The sequence below is a fragment of the Euprymna scolopes genome, chromosome 9 (assembly GCF_053919585.1).
Source record: "Euprymna scolopes isolate OS-2025 chromosome 9, ASM5391958v1, whole genome shotgun sequence".
In the NCBI taxonomy this organism is placed as follows: domain Eukaryota; kingdom Metazoa; phylum Mollusca; class Cephalopoda; order Sepiida; family Sepiolidae; genus Euprymna; species Euprymna scolopes.
In genome coordinates this window covers 26,979,576-26,992,527 of record NC_136490.1, presented here as the reverse complement: position 1 = coordinate 26,992,527, position 12,952 = coordinate 26,979,576, and the positions used below count along the sequence as shown (strand labels likewise).

Genomic DNA, 12,952 nt, shown 5'->3' with positions numbered 1-12,952 from the left:
GAATTGCATCAGCAGTGAGATATCTACTGGATCGATAGAAGGATCCCACCATTTTTCCAGCGGTCTTGGCAACAGATTTGATGTACGTGTTCCATTTAAGATCAGGAGTAAAGGTCAAGCCCAGAAGCTTGTCAAAACTTGAGGTCTCCTCAAGAGAAGAGCCATTCATTTCAACTGATGCCAGATGGGGATCAGAACGTTGATGATTTAAAGAGAGAAGTTTGGTTTTAGATGCATTAAAAGTGACCAACCACTCCTTTCCCTATTATACCACGTGCTCAAGATCAGAGGAGAGAGAATCGCAGAGAACTTGGTCGTTTATGGTCTTAGATGTGCTACCATAGATGGTAGTGTCATCAGCATAAATGTCTACAAATGATGTAAGGATGTGATTTGGGAGATCATTAATGTAGATCAGAAAAAGAGTTGGGCCCAGGATGGACCCCTGAGGGACTCCAGCATTAATACTGTGAGCTTCTGATTTCTGACCATCAGCTACTACTCTTATGACCCTGTCAGAAAGAAATGATTTAATAATTGAGAAGACATTTCCAGCTATACCATAGCTAGAGATCTTGTGAAGTAAACCTTCATGCCATACCCTTTCAAAGGCCTTAGATATGTCAAGAGCAATTCTGAGTTAAAACTTTACAACTGGTGGTACAGTTATATCTAGCCACACTCATGAGTCTTGTTTAAGATGAAACATGTGTATGTGGATATTATATGTCTACTATAATAAAGTCATATTTCTGCCCGTTGGTTTGTTTGTTTGTTTGTTTCATTGTTCACAGTATATGTCATAGAGGACATCATAGCAGATGATATATATAAATGTGCAGTAAATCTCATAGCAGATTACGTCATATATTACATTATGGCAAAAACAGAGTTTAAAAATAAGTGGGGAGGGGAGCAAATGAAAGTAAGGCTACCCACGCAACGCCGGGTAAATTATCTAGTATATTAGTGGCCTGGCAAGGCCACAGGGGAGACAACCAAGGAGAAAAGAAACACCCTAAGCAAAATTCATCCCAAACTAGCAAAACTGAAGCTGACCTGCCGGGACACTATATATATATATGAATATAGGCAAATTTGGGCATGTTTCATTAGTTTGAAAATATAGGTTCTTTTTTACGAATTGTCATAAAAATTTAAGCATAGAATAGTAAAGCCTGCAAATATCCATGTAGTTTGATCCCATGTCATAAGATTTTAACTATAGAATAGTATTATAACCTTCAAGAAGGCTTCAATTTTTTATGTAGTTTCATTGCATAGAACCAAAAACATGAGCATTTTAATATTAAATTTGGCTACCAGCATATATATATATATATATATATATATATATATATATATATATATAAGATTAGTGGTCTGGCAAGGTCACAGATGAGACAGCCAAGCAAAAAAACAAAACCTAAGCAAAATTTCATCCCAAAGCAGCAAAACTGAAGCTGACTTGCCATAACACTATATATACAAATGTAGCCAAATTTGGGCAAATTTTATTGGTTTGAAAATATAGGTTCTTTTTTAATAATAGTCATAAAATTTTAACCATAAAATAGTATTATAATCTTCAAAAAGCCTGCAAATTTTCATGTAGTTTCGTTGCATAGATCTAAATATATGAACATTTTAATATTCAATTTGGCTACAAATATAAATATATCAATATTAATGACCTGACAAAGCCACAGGGGAGACAATCCACAAAGAAAAAAACCCTAAGCAAAATTTATCCCAAAACAGCGAAACTTAAGCCTGCATTCTATGACACTATATATATAAATGTAGGCAAATTTGCGAATATTTTTAGTTTGAGAATATAGATTCTTTTTTACCAATTATGATAAAATTTTAACCATAAAATAGTATTATAATTTTCAAAAAGCACTCAAATTTATATGTAGTTTCGTCCCATAGAACCAAAGATATGAGCATTTCAATATTCAGTTTGACTACCAGTTTAGATATATCCATATATATATATATATATATATATATATATATATATATATATATATATATATAGATAGATAGATAGATAGATAGATAGATATACCCCCTTTTGGGGAATCTTATGAGTTCCAAATCTCAGCGACTATTAATCAGAATTTAACAAATGAAGACCCGTTGGAAAGGTAATGACCTGAATTGAGTAGTGAGCTATGTAATATTTGCCCTTAATGTCGTACATTAAGAGGGTTATCCATCACCCAGACTCTATTTTTGGTACATTTTTAACCTTTTAGAAATAAGCAACCAATCATTAGATTTTTACAAACTAAGTTTTTTTGAACAGCCCTTAGTTTAATTTATGTAATAGTAAGTGTACTTTATGACACACATTAAGGGGAACGTCCATTTTTTTCTTTATCTTTTGTCAATTTTTTGTAAAATTTATGTACCCCATTTCACAGCCATAAAATGTTTCAATCATAGTAATTTGTTTTCCTAGTTTTGCATATGAATTACAAAATATCTTATATTTCCCCTAAAGCTGCTGGCCAAATATTTAATATCTACATAAAACGAAAATGCAGTACATTCAAGTAACCGTGCAAGATAGCCTAATGGTAAAGGTTTACACTTCTATCCATGGGGTCCTGATTTTGAATCTCGCTAGATCCTGCCACTCTGATAAGTCATAGATGATGAAACACGTGTCAATGTATAATGGATAATGGACCAAATACCAAGGTCTCATGTACGATATGAAAAGAAACTGGAATCTTAGGGAGATATCAATCATACCAGTTATCATAGGTGCTACAGGGCTTATGAAGAAGAACCTGAAGTCCTACCTAACTAATATTCCTGGTGAACCAAGTGCAAAAGAGATCCAGACAATTGCACTTAAGGGAACAGCGAGGATACTAAAAAGAGCTCTCAGTTGGTTTCAATAAAAAGCGGGGCAATGTTGGTAGCTGGTTTGGCTGCCCCATACCAAGCATTACAATCTTCAAAGGAAGAAAAATGAAAAAAAAAAAAAGAACAGATAATTATATTTTCAAAAATAATACATATACCCCTCCCCATTTGGGGGTACCAAATTGGTCAAAGGGAAAATTATTCCCAACTCGCATTTAGGTAAAAATGCACTTCCATATAATTCCAAAAGTATCACAAAAACAAATAACGTCTACATAAAAAAACGTGATACATTCAAGCAGTCATAAAATAAGCTTAAATAGGATATTTTAATTTATGCAGATTTTGTATTTAGAGTCAATCGCTTATTATTATTATTATTATTATTATTATTATTATTATTATTATTATTATTATATTATATTGTATGCAATATATAGTTGTGATTGCAAATTTTAAAAAAATATGACTTGGGTGACATCAACTAGAATCGAAACCAAAACATATTATGCTCAAGTCTTAGTTGTTACCGTTTGAGCTATCGTTAGATGGATAAAAAATAGTTAAAATTGAACCGAGTATAACGTATAAATGTGTATTTGCATATGTGTAAAAGAGCACTTTAAGTTTACTTGTTCCTTACAAGTTCCAATTTTTTCAATCTTGACTCCTTTAGCAGCTATTTTTACCGGCTAAAAAGCCCATAAAAGAACGGCCCACCAAAAATCCAGTAATTTGACCCACCTCACGCCCTTCTGCATCCTTTCATCTCACTAAGTTAGAAAATTATATAATTCAAACACGGTAATGTTTGAATTATATAATTTTCTAACTTAGTGTTTGAATATATGGTTGTGGCAGTTTTAGTCGTTTAGAACTGCTTTAAAGCTTTACCACTCATTCATTTTTCAACCAAATTTCAAACAATTATTAAAGTTTCTCAGCTACATTGTGAAAAAAAAATTCAATTTTCGTTCGGTAAAGCAAAAGTTATGATGAATTTACTGGTGTTTAAGATCGTAAAAAAAAAAAACGTAAGGTGAGCAACGTTTTTTATGACTGGTTTCCATAGTAACCATGTCACTTCAGTGACTACTGTTGCTATCAATTCACCGCTCTCACGAAAAGCGAAGTAACAAGTGAAACAGAGAGAATGAAAGAATAAAAGTAAGATAATTGGGGGGGGATTTTATTGAAAGCAGACGAGTGCCGTACATTGTTATGTCATATGTGTTTATGGGGGCAAAAAATAAGACTGAAATTAAACAAAAAAACTAGTGAATTTACTAAAAGCCTGGAAAAATCATGGATTACAATAGAAACATGCGAGCATGAAAAGTAATATGGTTAAGCTTAAACATGGAAAAAGCAAAGGACTAATTGTAAAAACTGGGAAAGAAAAGAACAAGATATTATAGTAAAAAATATAATACATTTATAATTTAAAATATTGCAGCATTAAGAATTTTTTAAAATTCAATTCATAACATTATATAATAAATTCTTAATGCTGCAATATTTTAATTACTTTTCATGCTCGCATTTTTCTATTGTAATATATATATATATATATATATATATATATATATATATATATATATATATATATATATATATATATATAGGCGTGTATTTTGATAAAGAGAGGCTTCCCCATTTTACTTATGTATATCAGGCGATTAATTTCGCATTTAACATTTTTTTTTAATTCAATAATTAACCATTAGAAAATTCTAGAAATTGTGTCAGATTTGTTTATTTAAAAAAGGTCTGTTGTTTATTTCTTCATTTATAATGAACCATTATATCAGCAGAACTCCACCCAGTTATCTTTTCATGGGAAACAATAACTTGGCATTACTTATACAAATATAATTTAAACACTTATTTTCTATTTTCGGTCGTGAAACTACCTCTTCTTGCTCTTGCCCTTAAATTTGAATTGTCCTTCACTGACCTTAATATAGGAAGGAAGGCCTAAGTGTTAGGGAAGTGATGTTCTTATGACTAAAAAGGTGGGGTGCAAAGACCAAGTCTCACATTAAAATGTTTTCATTCTCCTCCCCCATACTTTTCTGTAGTACGACTTAGATATTATATTTTAATTTATGCAGATTTCGTAGTTATTATTACAGACTCATTTTTTTGTGGACCGTTATTTTATATGTATATTTTGTGGACCGTTATATTATATGTATATTTTGTGGACCGTTATTTTATATGTATATTTTGTGGACCGTTATTTTATATGTACATTTTGTGGACCGTTATTTTAGATGTATATTTTGTGGACCGTTATTTTATATGTATATTTTGTGGACCGTTATTTTAGATGTATATTTTGTGGACCGTTATTTTAGATGTATATTTTGTGGACCGTTATTTTATATGTATATTTTGTGGACCGTTATTTTATATGTATATTTTGTGGACCGTTATTTTATATGTATATTTTGTGGACCGTTATTTTATATGTATATTTTGTGGACCGTTATTTTATATGTACATTTTGTGGACCGTTATTTTAGATGTATATTTTGTGGACCGTTATTTTATATGTATATTTTGTGGACCGTTATTTTAGATGTATATTTTGTGGACCGTTATTTTAGATGTATATTTTGTGGACCGTTATTTTATATGTATATTTTGTGGACCGTTATTTTATATGTATATTTTGTGGACCGTTATTTTATATGTATATTTTGTGGACCGTTATTTTATATGTATATTTTGTGGACCGTTATTTTATATGTACATTTTGTGGACCGTTATTTTATATGTATATTTTGTGGACCGTTATTTTAGATGTATATTTTGTGGACCGTTATTTTAGATGTATATTTTGTGGACCGTTATTTTAGATGTATATTTTGTGGACCGTTATTTTATATGTATATTTTGTGGACCGTTATTTTATATGTATATTTTGTGGACCGTTATTTTATATGTATATTTTGTGGACCGTTATTTTATATGTATATTTTGTGGACCGTTATTTTATATGTACATTTTGTGGACCGTTATTTTAGATGTATATTTTGTGGACCGTTATTTTATATGTATATTTTGTGGACCGTTATTTTAGATGTATATTTTGTGGACCGTTATTTTATATGTATATTTTGTGGACCGTTATTTTATATGTATATTTTGTGGACCGTTATTTTATATGTATATTTTGTGGATCGTTATTTTATATGTACATTTTGTGGATCGTTATTTTATATGTACATTTTGTGGATCGTTATTTTATATGTATATTTTGTGGATCGTTATTTTATATGTATATTTTTGTGGACCGTTATTTTATATGTATATTTTGTGGACCGTTATTTTATATGTACATTTTGTGGATCGTTATTTTATATGTACATTTTGTGGATCGTTATTTTATATGTATTTTTTTGTGGACCGTTATTTTATATGTATATTTTGTGGACCGTTATTTTATATGTATATTTTGTGGACCGTTATTTTATATGTATATTTTGTGGACCGTTATTTTATATGTACATTTTGTGGATCGTTATTTTATATGTACATTTTGTGGATCGTTATTTTATATGTACATTTTGTGGATCGTTATTTTATATGTATAAAAGCCAACAAAAATAGTTGCTAAGTGGTCAAAATTGAAAAATATTGGAATTTGACAGACCTAAGTATACGTTAAGTGTTCTTGTACGCATGCACAAATATACGTTTATGCATTTTCGTTGGTTCAATTTTAACTATTTCTTATCCATCTGACAATAGCTTAAACGGTAACCACTGCGACTGAAGAATTATGTTTTAGTTTCAATTCCAGCTAATGGTACATAAGTTTGTTTTTTTTTCAATTTTGAAATCATTATAATATATTGGGTAAAATATAAATCATTATAATATATTGGGTACAATATAATAATATATATAGTTATTTCAGTAGTTTCTGAGATGAAGTGGAATGGACAGACAGAAAGACAAACAAGCAGATTAAGAGAAATATAGATAATCCAATTCTTTTTAGTTAAAAGAAAGATCCAGGTTGTCTCCGGTATTACACTTCTGAATTTTTGAGATGAGACTTGATTATTCATATTATTTGGATTCTTTGGAATACTGTTCTCATCCTGAGTGTTATTTTTCACAATGTTTCGGTCGATGTAATCTTCAGACTTCTTCAAAAGTATCTTGTCAAACTCAGGAATACCTCTGTTGAACTTGGGAATCTGAAGGTACACCTAAAGAAGGTCGGAGATTAAATCGATCGAAACATTCTGAAAATACACATAAACAGCGTGGCATTAATGCAGGTGTGTCTCAGCGGTCAATCATTAGAGCATTATTATTTCTGATTTTCATAAACAACCTCTCTGATGCAATTGTGTCCGAGATGAGTATATTTGCTGATGACGCCGCCCTCAGTTTTCAACATGTGGGCAAAAAACACACGCATATTCACGGTAATATCTGAATCCTTAAATAATTACACTCAGTCTATATCATAGAATGAGGCCAGAAACTGATGGTAACAATTAATGCTAAGACAAAAACTCTTTATTTTAACAATTATGAGAAACCTTTCTACCTTTCTAACCATCGATCACCATGGCTAATAGCACCCTACACGAGAGTCCAACATTCAAACTTCTCAGCCTAACATTCACAGGTAAAATGAATTGGAACAAATACATAGGAGACACTGCCATGTATGCTGCAAAAAAGATGAGCTTCCTCTACTAAGCTAGAAAAGTTCTCACACCTGCCAGTATCCTAGATTTCTACAAGGACACCATTTGCCCATGCATGGAGTATTGCTGCCACATCCGAGCTGGTGCATCAACTGCTAGTTTTTCCCTCTTAAACAAGACCTGAAAAAGAACCCAGAATCTAAAAGGTCTCACACTGTCTACCAAGCTCCAATCCCTATCCCATCGCCACATTATTTTAGAAGTATTTCAATGGAATATGCTCCAACGAACTTACTGCACTTGTGCTACCTCAGTGTGATTAACTCAGACTAATCTGATAATCGGCAAAATTCCACCTTTTCGCTGTACAGGTCCTGAGATGCTGGAAAGCTTTATATTGTTATAACTTTTATCCGAGGACTTCTTGGCTATGAATTTCCTTGTTTCTCTAACCATATCAACATGCAGAAATTTAAATATATTATTGATTTGGGGACTCACCAATACATAAAATATGAACTCTTCCAAACTGTATAAATAGACAGGAGGTGCTGACTTTCGGTGGTGGTGGTGGTTTGGTTGTGTGCTTTATAGTATGCCATTTTGGCATTAAGTGCTACGACTGTTGTTCTCTGTATATGTTGTGTCATTCTCAATAAAAATACCTTGTTTTAATTTATCTTTATTTAATCCTAAATAGTAGCACTTAATAATAATAATAATAATAATAATAATAATAATAATAATAATAATAATAATAATAAGGGTTAGAGGAGGTACCTAATGAAGTGAGAACAAGTGATGATGGCAATGTAGAGGTTTAGTAGGACAAAAGTGTCATAACGACCAAACAATTGGAACATAATTGTCCGGATTTGGTCGTTATTAACAAGGTCTCAAAAAACTGGCAAACTATAGACTTCTCAGTACCCTGGGACAGGAACATGAGAGAGAAGGAGAACGAGAAGTGGAGCAATTGTGCTCCATTGGCCTTGGAAATAAGGTGTATACACGGGGTTAAGACACAAATAATCCCGGTCGTAGTTGGTACGCTAGGAGTAGTATCAAGTAGTCTGGAAGGACAATTGAAAAAAACTATGAATCCCTGATGCTTTAGGCGGCCTTCAGACCTCTGCTATTGTAGGTACCACTAACATCCTAAGGAAAACCCTTGATCTTTGAAGCGCCTGGTTTGGAGCCGAGATTGAGGGAAGTCCTCTGGAAATGAATTCCATCCCTTTTCAGAGAGATGTTGATAAACGAAATCATCATCATCATCATCATCATCATCATCATCATCATCATCATCATCATCATCACATTATTATTATTATTATTAGTAGTAGTAGTAGTAGTAGTAGTAGTAATATGATTTGAAGAAGAAGAAGAAGAAGAAGAGGAAGAAAAAGAAGATTTTTGCGTACCTGCACCTAACTTTGTTACGTCATTACACCCCTTCTACAAAGAAATTAAATACAGAACAAAACGTAACAGACAAAAAAATAAAATAACGAAAAAATGTTATAATAATACTTTAATTAATTAGTATGTTAATTATAAAAAGAAAACTGGAATGGTCTGTTGATCAGGGCAGTGAACCAAATAGTTTTATCTAATTTTTTTTTCTCGAAATTATTAACGCTTAATCCAATTTTTTAATGTCTGAAATGTCAACAGACGACTTTTTAGTAGTGAATCAATTAATTATAGCTTCGTCAAGTGATAATTGCTTGAGCAAAAACTTAGAGGAGAGGGATTGAAGGGGAGAAGGAAGAATGGGGGAGGATAGTAATTAACATTCTATCATTTGTTTAAGTAGCGATTGCATGCGTTCAAGTGGAAGGTCCTTTTTTGTGATTTTTTGTCTATGATCTGACGGTAACATTTAATGCTACTAAGACTAAACTTCTTTCCTTTAACGACTACAAAAAACCCTTCTCAACCACTGATTGTCATGACAAATAACACCTCATTTTTCAAATTCCTCAGCTTAACATTTACAGGTAACATGAGTTGGAATAAATATTTTGGAGACATTGCCAAGGCTGTTGCAAAGTAGGTGGGCTGTCTCCACTGTGCTAGAAAATTACTCGCACCAGAGAGCATCTTACACCTTTACAAAGCCACAACATGCTCAGAGTATTGTTGCCACATATGGGCTGATGCATCCACCACTAATCTCTCACTCTTAGACAGGCTCCAAAAACAGAATCTCAAATCTAATAGGTCTCGCACTGTCAGCCAAGCTCCAATCTCTATTTTATCGCCACGTTGCTTCATCTTTGTTTCTGTTTTACATGTACTTTAATGGAATGTGCTCCAATGAATTCACAGCACTTGACATGCAGCAAAATCTCACCTCTTCGATGTTGGAGTCCATAAATGGCTGAAAGCTTTTTACTTTAATAGTTTCTTCCCTTGGACTGTTAGACTTTGGATTCCTTCTGGGTCCCTGCTTTCATGATTGTACTAACATACAGAAGTTTGAATGTAATGTGAACGGACATCTTGCTACTCCACTCCCCACAATCTCTTGTTAGACATGATCCTAAATAGTAGCCCCTTATGCCCAAGTGGCAATACACCATAAAAAAAAAATATGCTTCTGAATTTTTTAGATAAGGATTGGTAATTTAGATTATATAGATTATTCGAACTACTGTTCTCACCTTGAGTGTTATCTGCACAATGTTTAATGTAACCTCTGACTTTCTTCAGATGTATCGTGTCGAACTCGGGAATCATTTTGTCAAACTTAGTAATCTGTACAGAATTTCAAACGGAACCTTGAAAACAAATAAAATCTCTTTAGTTGAATTGAATTGTCGCCCTTGAATTTTGGCAAAGTTTAAAAGTTGGTGCCTAGCAGCTCTCCCATTCAGCTCGTCGTAAAATTGATTTTTTTTAAATAAAAAAAAAATACTTGATTAATTTATGTGATTTTTGGAATATCACATTTTCGTTCCAAGCCGCGTACGTACATCGTAAAGATTTTTCTGTAATTTTGTTTTTTAATTAAGTGTGATTCTAAAAATGCACCAATTCCTGAGTTCAACAAGATAAACCTAGATAAGGTTACATCGGCCGAAACGTTGTGCAAATAACAGAGAACATAATAATAACACGAGAACAGTAGTCCGATTAATTCAAATAACCTATTCTTCATGGTTCTCATCATTTGTGTAAAGAGTTTGCAAAGATTTTGTGCATTATGCAGAAGTCGATGATGCTGTACTTTATTTTAACTGAGTTGCCTTATATTTTTTGCCAATACTTGTAAACTGAAAATATTTGGTAAGTTTGAAACTTACTGTCTTGATGAAATGGTAATGAGTTTTTACATTATTCTGGAGAAGCATGTGATGCAATATTCTAGACGAGTGATCTTCAATTCGTTTAATGTCTTTGAAAGTATTCCTGTTGTGGCGGTATAGAAGAATTGATCAGAAGGGAATTCGGAAAGTCTCTAAATTCCGCCTGATCACCTGGGTGGATCATTCTTAGTTTTAAAGTCTTTACCCTACTACAAAGTGGTGATCCTTCATTGAAGACTCAACTTTGCGCCTCCCAGGTTTTGCTACAAATAGTAGGAAGCAGTGAATAGTAGCCCCAAACCAGGTCAAAACAACTGCAGGAGTGCAGTAAACAAACACAGGTGGAGACTAATACTCCCCAATCTGTTCAAAGTGAAAGGAAGCCTCTCTCCCCGGGACACAGACCACTTGATCTTACACTGTCCAGTCACCCGACTGGAAGGAAGCTATGTGACAGCCTCTCACACTGGCAAAAAAAAAAATAAAATAATAAAATAAATAATAAAATTAACGATATAAAGGTCTAACCCATAACGATATTGCTACATTTGAAAATATTAGTGACTTTGAAATGCTGTTGTTTTCGGAACTCTTTAACGTGATTTTTTTTTTTTTTTCAGCTTTTTTCTTTTGTTGCCTCCTTTACCCGAAAATGATGGTGAGTATCGCAGAATTCATTAACAAAATTGGCCGCTCATTTCGGAGTTCCCTTTCTCTCGTTAATCTTAACATCGATCTTTATTCATCACCTGCTCAAATTATTTCCTATTCTTCTTTTGCACACACACACACACACACACACACACACACACACACACACACACACACACACACACACACACATTCTCTCTCTCTCTCTCTAATATTTTCTCTCGCATACAAACACACACGCATGTACACACACGCGCATGTACACACACACCCACAGTAATATTTTCTCTCGCACACAAACACACACGCATGTACACACAAACACGCACACACGCACACACACACACACACACACACACACACACACACACACACACACACACACACACAGATGGAAACTGAGATTTTCGTTATTCCATTCACAATGACTTGTGCCCGAGGAAATTCAACAAAGTTTATTTCTTCATAATAGTCAGCAATGTGGTGTAGTCTATATCAGGGTTTCCCAAAGTGGGCTCCACGGAGCTCCGTGGCGAGGTTGAGGATCTCAGGGAGCCCTTTCTTGAAAAGGACCTTATATGGAAAAATGAAATTCCAGCAGACATTTAATTATTGATCTTTTACCGCTTCTATACTATCAGAACGAAATTTCGGAAATCGTAAAACTGAATTTTACATGAAAATAATGGTATTTACGTATTCCTCGTATTTTTAAAATGATTATATCCAAAAATTACGAAAATTGATAAAGTAGAAAATTATTTATTAAAGAAAATAGAATTTGAAGAAAACGATCGTATTTACTTATGTAAAACAGAAAAGTTCAAAAGGGAGGTAATTGCCCGCTTCGATTTATTTTATAAAAAGCAAGATGGCCGCAATTTTTCACCTGCTAACAAGATTAAAGTTTTTTTTTAATAATTCAGTAATATTCAGGTAATTACGATTGCATAATTTGGAAGTTAACATTGTAATTTATTAGAATTGACAAAAATATCAGTAGAAACCGTTGTTTCTTTTATCTGAAAACTCCATTGATCGACAATACATTGAAGGGGTGAGATTTTGCTGCCAGTTAAGTGGGTCGGAAGTATTTACGTTGAGGTGGTGCAAGTTCTTTGGAACACATCCCGTGGAAGTACTTAAACAGGCACAGATATGCAAATCTGAAGTGATGCGACAGGGGCTTGAGCTTGGCAGACAGCATAATGTAGATAGGTATGTATGTGGGTGATGACTGGTTTTATTTACTCGCATACTGTTATTTCTTGACAATCTCCATTGTTGAATTGCCTATTCTCCCATCTATTTAGTCTTGTATTTCTTTATCCTTTCGTTGATTGTGATTCAAATTGGTTTGCACCGACGGATGGACAGGTGCTTTTATCGAAATCATTTACAAGCAAATTCTAGATTTGCAATCAAGGG

At 33.1% G+C, this 12,952-nt stretch overlaps 1 protein-coding gene across 9 annotated transcripts in view; it reads left to right on the top strand.

Annotated features, from left to right (window-relative positions):
- The window catches only part of LOC145284474 (uncharacterized), a 716,321-nt gene that overhangs the window by 250,930 nt on the left and 452,439 nt on the right, over positions 1–12,952 (top strand). For 7 of the 9 annotated variants that reach the window (XM_080133324.1, XM_080133329.1, XM_080133322.1 and 4 more), the window contains one exon: positions 11,494–11,531. The exons of the other annotated variants lie outside the window; for them this stretch is intronic. The gene's annotated coding sequence lies outside the window, so the exon portion shown is untranslated. The remainder of the gene's footprint in view (positions 1–11,493; positions 11,532–12,952) is intronic. 9 annotated transcript variants of the gene reach the window in all.